The following is a 16,433-nucleotide window of genomic DNA, read 5'->3' on the forward strand; positions in this document are numbered from 1 at the left end:
AAAAATGCAGGAATATTGTTCAAGAGAAGTTGAGAGATCCAAGAAAGACAAGAGGGAGCTTAAAAATACCGATACTTTGTACTTCTTAGGAATAGAAAGAATAAATGGGAAAACACTTTTCAAAAATCTGAGGAAAAAAATGTTTTTAAATTTCTGGATCTGTATATAGGTGGTAAGGGCTCACTGAATATCAGGAATTATTATTAAAAAGTTATTAACAGGACTTCCAGTTTCCTGCCCATCATGTAAGAAGCTTAGAAGCTGCCACTCTATCCTAATAAGTAAAAAGCTGAACAAACTGAAAAAGTAACTACTCTTCTTAGACTGCTCAGAGAGGCTGCTCCCAGGACAAATCATTGCCCCCATATTGGAGAGACTCACAGGCAAATACCGAGAATGACAAATTACCTGAACAGAAGACCACAATGTGAAACTTCCGCAGGAAACAGTGCCTGAGTAGGAAAACCTGAACTGTAATGATAAACGTTTGGAGGCTGAGTGGGGAGAACTCTGATAGTTCAAAGCTCCAGGGAACCCAGTCACACAATGGGCCCCCACAATTTGGTAAGATTTACATACAGGAGCTTGACCAGGTTCTCACAATGACTAGGAGAAAAATCCCCTCAGGCTTCTGGCAGGAAGAGGAGAAAAGGAACCATTTTGAAATGCACCAGAGCATCCAGTTCTTCTTAATAAGGCCTACCCTCAGGGAAAACTAGTTTAACAGAGCCTAAATTGCTGGGGTTTTATCAGAGCTTAACTGACTTGGGGGGAACAGAAATACCCAATGCCAGCTGACTCTGATCTTCAAGTTGGTGAAAAGGAAATACCCAACTGCAGCCCACTTTAGCTATCCTGCCCCACCTAAGGGAGGAGTGGGGTTGAGAAGCATGTGTGAAGCTCACAGTCTAGAGGCATAGGCAGATTAAAATATAGTCATGTGCTGCTTAATGACAAGGATAAATTCTGAGAAACGCATTGCAGGCGATTTCATCATTGTGGGACCATCACACAACCATAGATATATAGCCTACTGCATACAAACCTAGGCCATATGGTACAGCCTATTGCTCCCTAGACTGCAAACCTGTACAGCATGTTACTGTATTGAATACTGTAGGCAATTGTAACAATGATATTTGCATATTTAAATGTATCTAAACATAGAAAAGTTACAGTTAAAATACTGTCGGGGCGGCCGGATTGCTCAGTTGGTTAGAGCGCGAGCTCTGAACAACAGGGGTTGCTGGTTTGATTCCCAGATGGGCCAGTGAGCTGCACCCTTCGCAACTAGATTGAAGGACAACAGCTGCCGCTGAGCTGCAGGAGGGGCAGCCGGATGGCTCAGTTGGTTAGAGCGTGAGCTTTCAACAACAAGGTTGCCAGTTCAATTCCCGTATGGGATTGTGAGCTGTGCCCCCTGCAACTAAAGATTGAAACGGCAACTGGACTTGGAGCTGAGCTGCGCCCTCCACAACTAGATTGAAGGACAACGACTTCTGACTTGGAGCTGATGAGCCCTGGAAAAACACACTGTTCCGCAATATTCCCCAATAAAATGTATTTAAAAAAATACTGTGTAAACAATAAAAAACGGTACACCTGCATAGGGCACTTATCGTAAATGGAGCTTGCAGGACTGGAAGTTGCTCTAGGCATCAGTGAGTGAGTGGTGAGTAAATGTGAAGGCCTAGGACATTACTGTCCACTACTGTAGACTTAAAACACTGTGTGCAAAAACTACGCTGAATTTATAAAACGATATTAAATCAAGCACAAAAGAAAATGATGCAATCAAGAGTTGCAATAAACAAGGTGTGTAAGGCTACTGCTGGTGTAATGCAACGTACTGTTTCTACAGCAATGTTTTTTTATAAGTAGAAAGAATAGAGTCTAAGATAATGATAAAAACACAGTATAGTAAATACATAAACTACTAACATCATTGTTATCGTTATCAAGTATTAAGTCCTGTACATGATTGTATGTGCTATGCTTTTATATGACTGGCAATGCGGTGGGTTTGTTTACACCAGCATCACCAGAAACACATGAGTAATTTGCTGTACTATGACATTATGAAAGCTATGACCTCACTGGGTGACAGGAATTTTTCAGGTCCGTTATAATCTTATGGAAACACCATCACATTTGTGGTCTATGATTGACCAGAACATCATTAGGCAGCACGTGACTGTACTGAGACGTAAGTTCTTCAAACTGAAGAAAATTACATAGGTCAGAAACTTGGATCTACATAAGGAAGGAAGAGTATCAGAGAAGGAATTAAATAAAGATAAAATAAAAACTGTAATATTTCCAGATTTATCTGACAAATAACAATTTGTTCAAAATAAAAATAGCAACATATATTTGAATATGTATGTGTATGTATATATGTTTATATATAAGCAAAATTAATAACACACGATACAAGGGACAACACGGAGGGATTAGGATTATTTTATATAATACACTACTTATGAAGTGTGAGTATTATACTCTCACTTCTCACTATGTGAAGTAGTAAAGTAGTATAATGTTATTTAAAAGTGACCCTGGATTAGTTGCAAATGCAACTAAATAGCAATCTCTAGGGAACACATTTAAAAAGTAATAAAAAAAAAAGAGCAACTAATATAAGAGAGGACAGAAAGTGGAATCATATTAATGATCAATTAAAACCCCAAAAGGGAGAAAAAGAGTGGAAGCTGAGGTAGAGACAAAGATCAAGGACAACATACAGAAAACACTAACAAATACCCAAGTAGCTTTTACCCAAGCATATCAATAATCACTTTGAATGTCGAAGGTCTAAATGCACCAATTAAAAAAACAGAGATTGTCAGAATGAATAAAAAATTAAGACCCAACAATGTTGCCTATTCCATATATATATATTAAAGGTAAATGGGTGGAGAAAGGCATGCCATTCTAACACTAACTGAAAGAAAATGGGAGTAGCTTTGTTTCAGACAGAGCACAATTCAGAGCAAAGAAAGTATGAGGGATAAAGAGAGGCATTGCATAACGATAAAGGGGTCAACACTCCTAGAATACGTAATTCTCACTGTGTATGTGTCTAACAAAAGAGTGTCAAAGTATGTGAAGCAAAAACTGATAGAACTCCATGGAGAAATAGATGAAACCACTATTGTAGTTGGAGACTTCAGAACTCCAGAAATGGACAGATCCAGCAGGCACAAAATCAGAAAGGACCTAGTTGAACTCGGCAACATCATCAATCAACTGCATATAATGGACACATTAAACACATTTTATACAGAGTACTATTTACAAAACAAGCTTTTAGTTCTGAAATTTATCTAAATTAGATGCTAAATGAATGAGTGAAGCTTTAGAAGAGTTCTCGATTTCAAAGCCATGAAGGATTTATATTGAGAACAATGAATCTATCAAATCTACTTTATCCTCATGTCAGTCAGAGCATATGTTTCCTGAGTCCAAATCCCTATAGCTTTAAAAATGGAGGAATTGGACATGATACTTTTTGAAGATCATACCCAATTTAAGCTTCTTTTTTCTTAGAATATAATCTTTCCTTAGAAAAATCATACACATGCACTTGCATGAATCTGCCAGAGTTCTTTAGTTTCATACATTTAGTTTCATACATACTAACTTGCTGTCTGCTTTAACCTTGGTAAAAAAATTATATTCAGCAAAATTTTGCAATATTGGGGGTGCATACCTTCCAATGTTTAATATGTAGAAATAGAAATAAACTTTGAATATATGAATTTTTTTTTCCATTAAGGTATTTTGAGAAGACTAAGTTTCATTCTACTCTTCTCATCTGACTCATCAGCAACTTTCTTAATATCTGACATAAAGAAAGTTAGTGTGGCTTCAACTTTCAACTTCAATGTTTAACTCAGGCAGAAGGTCAATGAAGATATTCTTTTTCCTTGTGCTCCTCCTGGCCAGTTTCCCAACTTTAAAAGAGTTAGGGCCTGAATATCAGACAGAACTTAAGCACATGTTAACTGACACAAAATGAAACATTTAATGTAATATTTGACATTCTGTGAGAAACTCTCAGAAATTATTTAAAAAGAGATAAAAGACTAAGTCTATTTGTATTTCCGACATTGACCTCAGGATCGCTGACCTGAGGAAAATTAGCATCCTGCCAAGGATAAGAATTATAATATATAAGGAGCATTTGGAAAATACACTTAGAGAAATTCAAGAACCATGTTTTCCAATGTGCACACCTGGACTGCATGCTGAACTGTAAACTTTATATCAGTACATATACACAGATATTTTCAGGTAAACTGTGCTGAAAAACATTTCTGCCTAAATAAACTAAAGTCTAGGTTTAGTGACTGAGGCAATGGCAGGCTCAGTGCAGAGACTGGCTTAGAGAATCAGAATTTCACTTCACATATAGATTTTTATTGAAAATTGCAATAATAATATTATTCTCATTCTACCCTAAATTGTCTATATTTGTGGAAAGGAAGATAAATTTGGTTAGTGTTTCTAACACCCAAGCTTATGCCTGAAAAGAGCTAGAGCCTCTTGATTGAATTATTAGAGTTCAAGTGGAAGTGTGTACATGCTTCAGAGTTGGTTAGAAAAGGTGAATTCCTTCTTAGATATTACTGGAATCTGTCACTATCAGACATGATCCTGGAATGTCTCTCATTCATTAATAAACAGAATTCAGTCTAGATCTATCTATATGGGATTCTTGACATTCTGTCACTAAAACAGTTCACAACATGTGTTTTCTACAGGGACCTGGAAATGCTAACTGTTTAATCTGCCTATGTAATTAATTTAGGAGGATGAGACAAATTGTTGGGGTGTGGAGATAATGACTAGGTTTACAGACTGAATAGTACCACTGTAAAATATGTGGCCAGTCAATATTTCACCATTCTTCTCCTATGGGCACACTATACAATGAAGGCTTAGAATCATTGACCTTGCCATTTACATGGTTGTCACAATGAATTGAGTTTTCATTTTCTATCAGATTCAGCTACAGTTGGGTAAATGTACAAACTACTTTCTTATCTTAGGACAGCTTTTCAGGTCTGAAACAAAATATTGTATGGTTACATTTATAGCAGTATATGCACTTGCAAAACCATACACTGGGTACCTAACCCAGCCACAATGGTTAAAAAAAAATGGATTAAAAAGAAAAACTGGATTAGGAATTCAGAGAATTGGGTTCTAAGCTCTGCTTGTACCCACTATCTTGTTGTTTGACTTTGAACAGGCTCCTACACCTCTCAGATTGAGTCAACTCATTTACAAAACCAAGAAGTCAATGTAGATATTCTCAGGTTCCCTGTAAGGAACAATATTTCATCGTTTAAGTCTCTTTCTGAACTGACTTGTATTTTGTGTTTGCACAGAAGTTGACAGAGATAAAGAGCTGGACAAGAAGGAAAGAAGTCCAGGCTCTTTAAGTGAGAGAGCTCTGGATGGCGCCCAGCAGCTGGTTTGCAGTTCAAGTTTAGGGTGAGGCCAGGACTTTTATCTTCAATATGCAGGAATATAAGCTGCAGTACCACGTCAAGCACATATATGGGTCTGGGCACCTGGGAACGGAAGGCACAACAGGCACTCAGTGAATTGTCTGCAAGCTCATCTTTGCAAGCTGCTCATAGGTAAACCTGGCAGTTGGTGAATGAATCCTGATTTTTTTCATCCTCCTTTTGATGCGCTAATGAGCCTGACACTTTTTGTTCTGAGCAGTTATGTGGAGATCGGAGTGGCTTGGAACATAGAGTTGGTCTCTCACTCTACCTATATGCAGACATCCACTGTCTGCTACATCTTTACAAAAGCTCGGCTTCAAACAGAAAAAACCAGATAGCTATGTCCCCACCTGCCCTATTCCTTCTATTCTTATAGTTTGTCATAGGCAAGTTTTGTTATTTCCATCAAACGTTTTCCAACTTAACTGCTCTCTGAAATTGATATTTTATTTAGCTTTCGATTTTTCTAAGTATTATCAATCATCTACTAGTCGACCGTACATTTGCTTTTAGTTTGAAATTATTGTTTAACAACTTCATGAATAAAGATATTTTAACCCACACTCATCAACTAAATGGTAACTTAACTGAAATCCAAAACTATTCTTTCTGTGGCTTTGGGTGCTTGAGAGCAGTAAGTCTAAGGACATGATTATAAACAGTCTTATCGGAAACATTTTACAACACTTTCTTTTTCTTATCTTCCTAAGTGATAATCCATCTCTTCAAAGTTTAAGTTTAGCACTTCAAATGGCAAGGACTAATGCTAAATATTCTGACCAAAAGCAAAACTTTTTTTTCTCTGTACAATTGATTAACATATTCTTTTAAATTTCATTTAGGGAAATGTGTATGAGCCCTTTATTAATTTCTAGTCTCTGATTTTCCTGCTGCAGTAAAAATGTTGGTTTCAATGGCTTACCCACAAAAAAGTAGTCCATTTAAAAATACATCAACATATATGTTATAAAATGAATTGTTTCTCCCAAAAATCACATATTGAAGCTGTAAAACACCAATGTATTATATTTGGAAATAAGGCCTTACTGAGGTAATTAAGATTAAATGAGGTCATAAAGTGGGGCCCTAATCCTATACAACTGTTGTCCTTATAAGAAAGAGGAACAGACACCAGAGCTCCCTCTCTTTTCCTACACTCACAGAGCACAGGCTCTGTAAGGACAAAGAGAAAAGGCAGCCATCTACACGCTAAGAAGAGAGACCTCACAAGGAATCAACCTTGACAGCGCCTTGGTCTCAGACTTCTAGCCTCCAATACTGAGAAAATAAATTTCTATTATTTAAGTCAGTCTGGGATTTTTGTTATGACAGCCTGAGCAGACTAATACAATACAGATCCTTGTTTTATCTTAATTTTCATATTCTTATATATGTCTTCTTTCACTCATATAGGGCAAGCTGAATGCATCTAAACTCATGGTTCCCTATGAAATGAAAACAATTTTCACTAGTCTTTTGAATGTCTCTTTTGAATGTCTTTGTTTGTTTGTTTATTTGTGTTTAGTTAAACATATTGTGCGGAGAAAAAGTTTTTGTAGTGAATTTACCAGATAAGTAAGATATTGTTTCCATCCATCAGAGGTCTATAATACAGTATGTAGCCTGCTAATCTGGAAATCTCCATGTCAATATCCAGCATATTGTTTAAAGGAAATATGGAACCTTCTAAGACACTCTGAGAGGATTCCAAACAATAACCAGGTAACAATGAACAAGTTTTTGCAATATAAATGATCAGGAGGGTTAAAAATTACACTTTATTCAAAAATTACATTTTATTTGGTCCAGTCCAATTTTATTTTGCAGTGATACAGTATCACTCATTCTTTTTAAGTAACATGATAAAAATTCTTATTTCATAAATTTTCTTTAACATATTATATACATTTATTAAAATTTTATTTTTGCCCGAGTAATATATGTTCACAATCAAAATGACCAAAGAGGATTCTAATGGAAAACAGTAGTTTCCTTATCCAAACCATCTTTTAACTCAAATGTTCCTTCTGATACTTAGTTCTACATTTTAAAATACTATTCTTATAATTTTATTTCTTGATTTATGAATTTTAAGCACTGCTATTCACTTCCTATTTTATTGTTAAAGAGTTAGCTTTTTAAAAACAAACCCCCTACTTACCTTCTAATTTTTCCAATATAGTTATATATCATAATTTTTAATTTAATAATCATTTAATGTATAACTATGAATATTGTTCACTTTTGAACCAATTTATGTCATTTACCTTCTTGTTCCACTTGTTTTTACCTGGATTTAATAACTGACATTAATTTTGCTTGGTAACATCTTATATAATTATAATACAATATGATAAGCAGGAAATTGACTTTGGTACAATCCACAGACCTTATTTAGATGTCACAAGTGTTACATATACGTACTCATTTGTGTGTGTGCGTGTGTATGTGGTTCTATGCAATTTTATCTCATGTGTAGATTCATGTAACCACCACTACAATCAAGATTCAAAACTGTTCTATCATCACAAAGATATGCCACATGCTAGGAAAGTCTTTTCCTCTCCTCTCCTATACACCTAATCCCGGCAACTATTAATCTGTTCTCAACATCTATCATTTCAAGAACATTAAAGTAAAATTTAAAAATATTTTGGTTGTTTTTATTTCTGAGTGTTCTGTTACTTTTTCATAGCACTCTGTTCTCCTATTTTGCATGTAGTACTTTCCTGTATCCAAAACTAAAGGGGGCTAGCTATGGATTTTGTTGTTTTGGAAGGTTTTTTTCTTTTCTTTTTTCTTTTCTGCTACATTTATCTGTTTCCTCCAGTACCTCCCTTTTAATTGCTTTCACTTTTCATGATGATTCGAGCAATGCCCTAAAAAGTTAATAGCACTGTGTGAATGCATAGAGCTTGTGGGCTGAATATTAATCTTTTCTTTGGTGAGATCCCAAATCTTAGTGTCTGGATTCTTTTTAATAAGCTAACACCCTTAACAACATACACCCAAATTAGGCCATCTGATTTAAAACCTATATGCAATAGAACTCTCATCATCCATCTGTGCAAAACCTTAAACATTGGAAACTTAGATTTGGCCACTTTAATGGGGACTTTAACTGTACCAGTCCGATTCTGATGCTTTGATCCATTATAACAGCATCACAAATCCCAACATCACTTTTGCTAACTGTGCACCCTTGACTTCAAACATACTTACAAGTCAAGCTCCCAGGCATGATGTTGCCTTTAAATTACAAATTTGGCTCTGCCTTATTGTAATACCAGAGAGCAACAGACACAAGATGCACAACTTCATTGAGTATCCTTTTAAAAATAATACCGAGTCCCACATCCCAGACAATATCACCCTGGACCAGGAGATGCTGCCACTGGAGATGACGTCATTCCTTGCAACAATTTTGTTAAGGTCCGGAATTGTCCCCCTCAGACAGACAGAGAACCCGCACAATAATGCAAGTCACACAGCGAGGTTTATTTCCAGCCAGCTGGGGTCCGAGTCTCTGCCCGACGCAGCGGGTTTTAACAAGGACCCCAAACACTTAAAGCCAAGGGGTTATATAGCATTTTCAAGGCTTTCCATAGCTTCTGAGAGTACTAGATAAACTTACAGGACTTACATAGCTTCAAAGAGTATAAGATTTACTACAGGACAAGGAGACCAGGAGTATAAGATAAGCTACAGAACTTCTAGTCTCCATGCTGCAACTGCCCACATCCTGGAATTTTATAATTATGTTGTTTCAGGCTAGGGGCTGTTAACCCTGACCTAAAGATAGCAGTTCTCATGCTCACAGTCTCTTACAAATTTCACCTGAGACACTAAAACCTCCGCCTTGCTGACACCCACAGGTTGCCTCTCCTAGGGTGTTGACAGCTTGGATGCAAAACCCTTGTCACTTATTTTCCTTTGATATTAGGGATCCTAGTACATTTTTCTAAGCTTGCTGTTGGTTTAGCACATGTTCCTGGTATACTCTTTGGTTTTGCCAACACATACATCCCTACACCCCCCTGCGTAAGGGGCAGTCTGGTAGAGGGACTACAATCTGTGCCGTTCTGAAAGCAAATGGAGATTATTGCTTTCTCCTTGAGGCAACTACCTCGTATTAGTCAACTCTTCTGCCCCTGGGAGAGGACCACCCACTCCCCAGTGCCTTCTCCTACTATTCCCTTCAGCTTTCCACCATGACCTTCTCTCCTGAGTCTCCAGCCATGACCACCACAAACACAACATCCCTTCTCCATGATTACACACAAATACCACCAATTTTTGTATATGCTTTACTAAACTATTAATTAATACCTTCCAACAAACATATCTGCTGGCCACCTTGACCTAAGAAAGACACCAAAATATTATCCAAAAATATATATAACTTATACTTTTACACGTGTTACCCTGTGCCATCAAGATATTATTAGAAACCCCAGAAATTTCAGATCTGTTTGCTTGGATGCCATATAAATAGGAAACTTAGTTACAAGCCAGCTCATAAAGACTCCTTGTACTTCTACTTGTGTGCCTGCCTTTAATTTTCAGAATAAAATGTTTTTTATACTGTTTAGGGCAACTTAAAGCCTACTCTTTTATGGTCTCTCCTACTAATACCCAAATAATTGAGCTCAAACTTGTGTCAAGATATCAAGGAGTCAATTGTAACATAGTTTTATGCATGATGTCTTGACCCAGCTTTAAGACCCTGGCTAGAGGCTGCTCAGTTCCCTTTTCAGAGCAGCCAATTAAGTCAACATCCCCAAATAACTCCTCCATCCAGCTCTTAAACGCTGGGGTACTATCCACCTACCTTAATCACCCCAGGGCCAGGTACCAGGCCACTAGAGATAGCCTGTACACCTCAGAGCCCCTGAAATTACTCAAACTAGCCCATCTTAAACCTGCTTGCCCTGACTCACCTGTTCTTTCCCTTGGAAACCACAATAAAGGATCTTACCAACAGTGCTCCTCTCTCCCTCTGCCTTGCAATTGACACAGGTGATTCCCTGTGGCCCCCTGGCTATGTGATATGTTCTCCCTCTGTTGAGATCTAAGAGTATAACAGACTATCTTTTCAATGGTCATTGTCTCCTAATCTATTGGCCTTGCTATGCCCAAATAATTTAAAAACCTAGTGAAAGAATACTTGGCTAAATCATACCATTTTCTGATACTTCATCAAAGCCTATCCTGAAGGCCCCAGTTAAAAGATCTTTAACTGCTTGAAATATCAATAATACTCTCTTTCATCACGGTATAAGCAGAGGTACATGATAGTTTTTGTACAATACACAGTAGTTCAAGAGAAGTTAAAAATCGCCCATAAGAGTGATCTTTTATTTTTCTGGAAATTTAAGTGAATAAGAGCATAGGAGTGGGTTCAGAAAGCAAAAACAAAAAACAAAAAACAAAACAACAACAAACAAAACACTGAATTCCATGAATTCCAGTGAGTACTTAAAAAAATAGTACCAAAACTATCAGTTTCATTAAAAAAAAAAAAAATCTTCACACTTGTGTTAAGGACATGCAGCTCAGATGTTTATACAATAATTTATTTTACACAATTTTTGCCTGTTGAGATTTATTTCTTCTTTGAGTTATTTCTCACTTTTCTTTTGAAGTTTTGCAGTGTATGGAGTGATGGGTGACAGGGCGGCAGAGGGATAGGCGAGGAAGGATTACTTCTAATGGAATTACTATTCTCTGACTAAAAGTGATTATACTTCAGAATAACAGCATAAACAGTAAATACAGATGGCAATATTTTAATTTCAATAACGTATGAAATCTTGACACACAAAAATAGGTGAAGCACTAAATTCAACTACCATTGCATATTCTACAAGCATCATGAAAGCTTTCATGGTTCTGGAATAAATCAAAGCTTTGTGCAGCTTAGGAGGGATTAATATACTTGGAATTACTGTAATCTTTTAGGCTCAGGTACTTGTTACACCAACTACATATGAACCTCCTGGAAACAGCATTTCCCAGCTTTTTATGAATTTGTATAATGATCCATGTAGTGTTAAAAGAGCAACGCAAAACTGAATTGAAATCAGCAATACTAATTATGTTTAAAGGTCAATGTTCCTCCCTCCATCCCAATGGTTTAATTTCTTACTTACATAGTACAAGTTGCATTCACAACTACCTGTGTGCCCTGGAAACTACAAAAAGGATCATAGGTAACTTTGGAGATGGAGCCTCCCCTGTTTTATATAGTTTTGTGCCCACTTTTGCATGTGTGAATTAGTTTTAAACTAGATATCTTAACCCAAAGTGTTAGCTAAAGAAAAGATTCCCACCTCTTTTTTTCTTCCCACTGAGTCAGATCTTTATAACCCCTTTGGATTGTCCTGTTCCTTTTCGTTTTCTTTTTTTCTTCCACAGGCAGGTTTCAGTTCTCATTCCTTTAGACAGATGTTGGCTGGCATGCTCACTCCAATTCTCCTTTAGGAAATTTTCTTACCTATGTGTTGCAAACCTCTCAGTTGCTGGACGGTGGAATTATCAATAGAACAGGCACCGTCTTGACTCAGTATTTAATACCGTGTTCCCCCAAAAATAAGACCGAACCAGACAATCAGCTCTAATGTGTCTTTTGGAGTAAAAATTAATATAAGACCCGGTATTATGTTATGTTATGTTATATTATCTTATATTATATTATATTAAAGACCCGGTCTTATAGTAAAATAAGACCGGGTCTTATATTAATTTTTGCTCCAAAAGACGCATTAGAGCTGATTGTCTGGCTAGGTCTTATTTTCGGGGAAATAAGGTAAGACTGTTTTAGAGTGCTCAGTTCCTGAATCTGTTACCAACACATCCAAACTTCCCAGGTATGGCTATCTTTGCCTCTCCTTCTTCTCCTATAATTCTTATTATTGCTCAACATGAAGTTCTTTTCCAATTTGCTTTCACTATTCTGATTCTACTTCATCTTTTTCTCCATTATTATCACATTCTTACCCACAGAACAAATGAAACATTGCTGGCTATGGTAGAGCTGGCCAAAAACACAGGGGTATTTTTTGGTGTCATTAATATCAAACCTATATTAGTCACTGAGCACCAAACAATATTCAAATAATTGTAACTGGAATAATATTATTATATTCATGTGTACCTGAGGTACAAGAAACTCATTCAACTTATGTATGCAAACATTTGAGTATGGGTAAATATTTCTATGGAGAAATTTTATAGTTTTCCTTAGATTCTCAAAGTATTTCTTGAATCCAGAAAGATGTAAAGGGCATTGAATGCCCTTTCTACTAAATAGGTAAAGAAAGTAATAGATGATTTACAAGAATTCTTTTTGTAAGAAGTAAGATCATTATGACAGTAGAATTTCTTTCATGAGCAAATATTCCAGAACGATGGATGATACAGTTTTTGAACTCCCTGATGTTTTGAACTCAAAGATGGAATTAAATAACCTTTAAGCACTTTTCTTGGGGCAAATCATTTTCTTAATACATAAAATAGTTTTATCTATTGCGTGTCTGCACAGCAAAGAGGAGTTATATGATTATGGGGGCAATTTAAATAGCCAGGTATGGAAAGGTACATACTTTTGGTTTTCTAAATAAGCCAGGACTCCCATTACCATAAATGTCCACGTAGGTCATTCAGACCAAACCTTTCATTGAGGACAAGTAGTAAACCTGGAGGAAAAGAAAAGTTTATGAGATAGTCAATGATTTCCCAGCAAGGATGTGAAAAAGGAGAGAAGCCCAGGAAACTGAATGACTAAATGGAGCTTTTGCACCACAGGACTGGAGGAAAGGCATTGAAGCACAAGAGGACTCAGGGGTTGCACTCTAGGAACAAGGAAGAAACACAAGTAAATAGGTTCTCCTGGGACTACAACTCAGGGTATTATTACTAATCCCTGACATTGAATTAACACCTCAGTTCCTCAGGAATTCTAGACTTCAAATGCTCACAGACACCTGGCAGAAGCAAAGGAAAAACATCCTAGGGGGAAGAGAACGTCTTTATATACTGCTCAGGGCCAAGAACAGCGTGACATGAGCTAAGCACTCACTGCAGGTACAAAATTCAAGGGTAGGGCCACAAAACTTAAAATTATTATAAATATTTTGATATAATGTTTAAAAATTAAAATCAATGCAAGAAAGATCCTTAGTGAACAAAATATTACATGCTTTAAAAAAAGGCAGGATCTGGTAACTTCTGGTTTCCAGTTTGGCAGGTAAGAAGCCTGAAACTTACCACTTTATTCTGATAACGAGGAAAAAAATAAACTGAACAAACTGTAAAAGCAATAACTCTTCTTAGGCTCATGAAAGAAGTAAGGTCATAGGACAAGCCATTGCCCCTAAAATTGGACAGACCAATAGACAAATACAGAAAATCACAACTTACCAGAGCAGAAACCCATAAGCTGAAAACTTCATGAAAGTCAGTGTAAGGTAGGCAAACTTTCTAGTTGAAGTCTTGCTGGAGGCTCAGTGCGGAAAGTCTGAGAGGTAAAATCTCCAGGGTGACCAGGCATAGGGAGGTTCCCACATTTTGTGAGTTTTACCTCCTGGAGTTTGCCCACGATCTCACAGTGAATATTGGAGAAAAACCCCCTTGTGCTTCCCATAGAGGGAGGGGGAGACAGCCATTTTTAAATACATCAGAGCCTTCTGTTCTTTTTTTTTGGTGGAAGGTGTATCATTTTATTTCATTAATACTCATATTGCAGACTCATCTGCAATGGCGGAGAACTTCATGAGATAATGTTGTCAGGAAACAAATAGCGGCCTCCATTCTATTCTTCTTAGTAGGGCTGCCCTCAACAAAATTAGTTAACTAGAGTTTAACCAGTTAGTTTAAGCAGCCTAAGTGGCCTGGGAAAAGAAAATATCCCATTACAGATGCTATGGCATTCTACATGGAGAAAAAAATACTCCGTGCCAGCCCATTCCAGCCTTTCACGAAGAAGAAGAGAAATGTACAACTCCAGCCCACTTTCATCATTGGTCGCACTTCAAGAGAGGATCCTGACAGCATTTGTGAAGTTCACAGCCCAGAGGCATAGGTTCACTAAAGGACTGAGATGTAAACACAGGACTGCAGAATACGTGCCCTCACCACACCTCACCATCAGGTTACTAAAGGCCTACGTACAACAAACACTGTCTCTTATCCAAGCCGTCATGTCCATCTATGAATAAAAATTTACAACATAGTATAAAAGGACGAAAAACAGGTTGAAGAGGTATAGTAACCATCAGAACAAACCTCAGATATGTCAGGGTTGTTGGAATTATTAGACCTGGAATTTAAGACAGCTATGATTAAAATGCTAAGAGCTCTAATGGATAAAGGAGGCAGCGTGCCAGATCAGATTGTCAATATAACAGAAGGAAGGAAATTCTGAGAGAACTAAAAAGAAATACTAAAGATCAAAAAACACTGTAATAGAAATGAAGGATTCCTTTGATGGGCTTGTTAGCAAACTGGACATGGTGAAGAAAAGAATCTCTAAGCTGGAGAATAGCTAAATAGAAGCCTCCAAAAGTGAAAAACAAACATACAGCATACCCAAGAACAGGCCGACTGTGAAATCCAAGGGAGGGTAAACAACAAAGCTTCCTTTTTAAGCGCATAATGCAAATTGGTATATTCTTCATTTCTTCCTTTAATTAAAAATTGCTTCCATAAACTTATCAGTGCTTTATAGTGTGGATACAAGCAAATTAAAAAAAAAAATCCTCTAGCTGAGTGATTATTTATATGGCTTGAGTTACCAGAACAACTAAGTTGAAAATAATGTAACTACGGTTCTTGAAAACAAATTTTGAGGCTAACAGAATTCAAGGTGCCATAAAATTTTAGTAGGTTGTTCATGAGAAAGACAATTAAAAAGAGACCGCAATAATCATTCAATATGTCTTTTTCCTTAGTGACATGAGTTATGACAATTTCTATAATAATACCTTTGCATTTGCAACTACCTGGAAATCACATGTTTATAAGGAAGCTAGGAAATGAGCCCAGTAACATAATAAAGAACTAAAATTAATTCTGGTGCCCACTGAAAAATGATGTAACATTTGCATTAAAATGTGTATGTAAACATGACTTTTGAAGAAACAGGAAGTTTTTCGAGATGGGTATACTGGAAAGATTTCCCGCATAAACAAAGGTTTGCCTGTTTTAACTTACTCCTGAGTCTTTAGATGCCAGCCTTACACAATTTAAATTTTTAAGACTGTCAGCACTGTTTTAGACTATTGTGCTTTGGTCTGAGAACACTGTCAGGAACTTTCAACTTCAATCTGAAGTTGTCCTGCTGTGTACAATAAGATAAAAAATGTCCTGAATGGCCCTTTGGCTTTCAGTAACAAAAATATTTCACTCATTCATAGAACTCTCTAGGACTATATAGAAAACAAACCACTCCTTAAGGCAGGATAGAAGTGGGGAGACTTTAGGGGACAAGATCCCTGCATTTCTCCCACCAACTAGTTCACTCATTCACTTTCTGGTTCATTCATTTAGAATTACATTGAACATATACTATGCGATGGCACTATTGTTAATAGTCCCTTTACAGAAAAGAAGGTAATATTTCAGCAAGGCACAACCTAAAAAATATTTCATTTGTTTGCTTTTGCATATAGAGAATCACAATGTCCACACCATTTACCCCACAGGAGTATGGTGAAACACACTGAGATGACGTAGGGCAAAGCTCTTTGGAAAAATTAAAACACTATACAGTGAAAGGAACTGCCATTATTTAAAGCTAAATGGCCTAGGACCTTTTGACTCCAAGTTCATGCTCTTATGACACCTCTTTTTACTTAACAAGACCATAGAATATGTATACCATGTGAAAACTACAAAGTATCCTGGCTGCCC

The sequence above is a fragment of the Rhinolophus ferrumequinum genome, chromosome 3, assembly GCF_004115265.2.
Source record: "Rhinolophus ferrumequinum isolate MPI-CBG mRhiFer1 chromosome 3, mRhiFer1_v1.p, whole genome shotgun sequence".
NCBI lineage: Eukaryota > Metazoa > Chordata > Mammalia > Chiroptera > Rhinolophidae > Rhinolophus > Rhinolophus ferrumequinum.